We start from the raw sequence: 4,309 nt of genomic DNA, 5'->3' as shown, positions 1-4,309 counted from the left end.
CTGCTGTGGAGATTGGTCTACTGTGGAGACTGCTCCCAACTGTTGGGGAAGGGAAGGTGCAGCTGTCTGGCTACGTGGGCTAGAGGAAGAGGTCAAAGGGTCCAACTACTTATTATACCAACTTGAACCCCAGTTTTACTGTTTCAGCACCACCTCCCCTCCCACCATCAGAGGTACCTGAGGTCTCTAGGATCGTGAGAATTGTGTGTATGAATCATCAGGTCTCTTTTTGGCTACCTCCCTGCACGCCTGTTTCTGCTTTGCTGAGTCAGTTACCCATCACCATTTACTTTCCATTTTCCTAAATTTTGTCAGCATCTCCTGTCTGTTCTCACCAGTCCTCTTACTCCTTTTGTCCCTAAATATTTGCCTTTTTAATTCCTTCATTGTCTTTTCTTTTTAAATTGAAGTAACATTCACATAACAAAAAATTAACCATTTGAAAGCAAATAATCTGGTGGCATTTCGGGCATTCCTATCCCCAAGTAAGGTCACGTTCTGAAGTACTGGGGGGACTCCAACAGCTTTTTCTGGGGGACACAATTCAACCCATAAAGGCGGCATGGATGTTAGGTAGGAACTTACTCAGAGAAAGAATCACTGGGCTTGTCGTGTGCAACAAGGTAAGGAGGTTGTCTAGGCAAGGGTAGCCTGGGATTGGTGTTAGAGCCCCTAAGGGAAAGAATGTGGTGGCCCTATGTGGGATGTCATAGGAGGGTGTTCACACATCACCCTGGCACAGGGTGTCAGAGTCCAAGTGGATTGAGAAAAGGGTATCGGCACAAGGGAAGGGGTGGTGATAGCAATGGGAGACTGGTTACAAGCAGAAAGGCTGATAAATAAGTAAAGTCGTTAAGGATCCAAGTTTCTCAGTGTTGCAGAAGAGAAAAGCAAGTATGGAAGGGGAGGAAACTAGATGGAGCCCTGTGGAGTCATACTGTAATTAGAGATATCATTGTGAACCCATGTTATTCAAGAAGGAGATAGATAGGGGTGTCTGGATGACTCAGTCGGTTAAGCGTCCAACTTTGGCTCAGGTTATAATTTTGCAGTTCATGGATTTGAGCCCTGCATCGGGCTCTGTGCTGACAGCTCAGAGCCTGGAACCTGTTTCAGATTCTGTGTCTCCCTCTCTCTCTGCCCCTCCTCTGCTAGCACTCTGTCTCTGTCTCTCAAAAATATGTAAACATTAAACAATTTTTTTTTTTAAAAAAGGAGATAGATAGGATAAGATGAGATGAGATAACGAAGGGAAGCCTGGGTGGTTCAGTGGGTTAAGCATCCAGTTCTTGGTTTCGGCTCAGGTTCTCATAGTTCGTGAGTTCCAACTGAGAGTCAGGCTTCGCACTGACAGTGCTAATGCTCCTTGGAATTCTCTCTCTCCCTCTCTCTCAGCCCCTTCCCCCCACCCTCTCAAAATAAATAAATAAACTTAAAAAAAGATAAGATAAATAAGATAGGTAGATATGTAAATGTATACGCGTATATATACATTTTCTAGTTCTGTGCACTGAGAAGGCCAAGAAGTGGCAACACTCCTATAGCAACGAACACACCAACTTCGTAGATCTTGGATTCTAAGTATTATGTCTCACTGAAAGGGCTTCTTGCAGGAATGGCTGACTCCACCACTGGAAAGAAGGAAAGTACAAGATAGGCTGAACATTTTGTTGTGCCCCCAAAAAAGGAAGTACTCAAAGAGTAATGGAAATGTATCAAAAGAACACAGAATGGGCTCTCACTAGCTAAATTGAAGACACTTTGAGGATCAAAATAAATAATGATAGTAACAGATTACAGTTCATTGAATATAATCGAAAACCATAAGCCAATAGTGATATAAATGAATGAATGGATTATATAATGAACAGGACAATTATAGTTTCAAATGCTTCTATGCAAAATACTTAACAAATTCCTAAAAAAAGAGAAACTGCACAGTAGATAAGCCTGGCAGATATCACCTTCCTCAGGTGATGGGAAAGTTCACCTTATCAGCACTATAAAGGAACATTTGAAGTCTTGCACCACCTGATGGGATGCAATGAGAGGAACATATCATCCCTTCTATAGTATTCCTACCAATGATATATAGTGTGAATCCAACCACAAGGAAATCCCAGCAAAACCAAATTGAGACACATAAAATAACTGGCCTATAATCTTTTTTGTTTTTAAAGATCTAATTATTTTTTTTAAATTTTAAAAAAGTTTATTTATTTATTTGAGAGAGAGAGAGAGAGAGAGAGAGAGAGAGAGAGAGAGAGAGAGAGAATGTGGGGGAGGAGCAGAGAGAGGTAGAGAGAGAGAATCCCAAGCAGGCTCTTCATCACCAGTGTCGAGCCTGATGTGGGGCTCGAACTCACAAACCATGAGATCATGACCTGAGCCTAAGTTGGACGTTTAAACAACTGAGCCACCATGGTGCCCTGGTGGCTTTTAAATATTTTAAAATAATCTTTTAAAAGGTCAGGTCATGAATGTCAAGCAAAGAAATGAACTGTTCCTGATGAATAAGACTAAAGAGATATAAAACTTAAATGCAGTGTTATGATTATGATCTGGATCTTTTGGGGACAACCAGAGGCTCTTGAGCAGAGTCTGCAAGTTAAGTGGTTGTTCTTTATCAATGTTAATCTATATTGTATGGGAGTTATGTAAGATAATGTCCTTACTTTAGGAAACACCTACTGAAGTACTCAGAAACAGTGGGGCAATAGGTAGCAATTTACTCTCAAACCATTCAAGAATAAAAAAAGCTCTGTAATTTGTGTAACTTGCAAGTTGTTTCCAAACCTCACGTCAGGAATGGGTTACAAGTGTGTCAAGAAATTATTCCTCTCAGTCCTGGAGCACCTGGGTGGCTCAGTCGGTTAAGCGTTCGACTCCAGCTCAGGTCTTGATCTCACAGTTTGTGAGTTCCAGCCCTTCATCGGGCTCTGCACTGACAGCTCAGAGCCTGGAGTCTGCTTCTGATTCTGTGTCTCCCTCTATCTCTCTATCCCTCCCCTGCTTGCGCTCTCTGTCTCTCAAAAGTAAATAAATAAACATTAAAAAAGAAAAGAAAAGAAATTATTCCCCTCAGTCCTGAGCAGGAATAGGTACAGACTGACTAGGTGACTAGAGTGGACAGAGCCAAGGACAATGAAAAATGAAAATATCGGGAAGTCCCAGATAAAGGGTTCCCTCTACCTAGAAGGCTTTACCCTCCACTTCTGCCTCCTTCTCATCTTCAGAACTCAACACCAACATCACTTATTTGGGAAGCCCTCTTTAACTTCTCTGGCCATGTCAGATCTCCTTAGTATATGTTCTCAGACCATCCCATGCCTTTTATTTCATCATACTTATCACGGTTGTAATTTTATGTTTGTTTGTTTATTAATAAAGCATACGACTCTCATACAACTCATCTTGACCTTAAGTTATATGAGAGCAGGGACTGTGTCTTCATCTCCTTTTTGTAAACTTTTTGTTTATTTATTTGTTGGTTGGTTGATTTGTTTATTTAAAATTTATTTATTTTGTGAGAGATAGAGAGAGGGGGAGGGGCAGAGAGAGAGGGAGAGAGAGAAACCTCGCAGTCTCCTTGCTCAGTGTGTGAGAAGGGGCTTGATCCCATGACAGTGAGATCATGACCTCAGCTGATATTAAGAGTCAGATGCTTAAAAAAGGGCTTCTATTGTGAGTGGCACACATAGGGCAGCTCCATTGCTCTTCGTGCGGAATTGACATCAAGAGATTTCAGAAGCATAATTTTTTGGTACCCAGGCAGCTTGTGATCATTGGTCCTGAAAGAAAAAAAAAAGTCAGATGCTTAACCGACTAGGCAACCAGGTGCCCCTTTTTACAAACTTTTAAAATTGAAACCTATATACAGAAAAGTGCACAAATCCTAAGTGTTTAGCTTGATGAATTATCACAAAGTGAACACATCTTGGTCAAGAAATAGAACATTCTCAGGATTCCAGAAGCCCCCCTCATGTAACCATTGAACTTCAAACCTCATAATTAATTTTGCCTGCTTTCTGAACCCAGTATAAATAAAATCATACAGTTTGTATTTTTTGTGTGTCTGGCTTCTTTGATGCAACATTGAATCTGTGAAATTCATATAATTATTGCATATAACTATAGTCTATTTTTTGCATTGCTATATGGTATTCCATTGTATGAATATACTACAATGTGTTCATTATACAGTTGAAATCTCAACTATTATAAATAATGCCATAAGAACGTTTTTGTATGTCATTTTTATTGTGGGAAAACATACATAATATTTAACTTTTTAACTATTTTTAAGTGT

At 40.3% G+C, this 4,309-nt stretch overlaps 1 non-coding gene across 1 annotated transcript; it reads left to right on the top strand.

The window, feature by feature from the left end:
* Positions 1-3,668: 3,668 nt before the first annotated feature.
* LOC122490711 lies at positions 3,669-3,845 on the top strand. Its single transcript, XR_006299244.1, has one exon. It is a non-coding gene; the product is annotated as a U11 spliceosomal RNA (small nuclear RNA).
* Positions 3,846-4,309: the final 464 nt, after the last annotated feature.

The sequence above is a fragment of the Prionailurus bengalensis genome, chromosome B2 (assembly GCF_016509475.1).
Source record: "Prionailurus bengalensis isolate Pbe53 chromosome B2, Fcat_Pben_1.1_paternal_pri, whole genome shotgun sequence".
NCBI lineage: Eukaryota > Metazoa > Chordata > Mammalia > Carnivora > Felidae > Prionailurus > Prionailurus bengalensis.
This window is presented reverse-complemented; position numbering and strand designations above follow the sequence as displayed.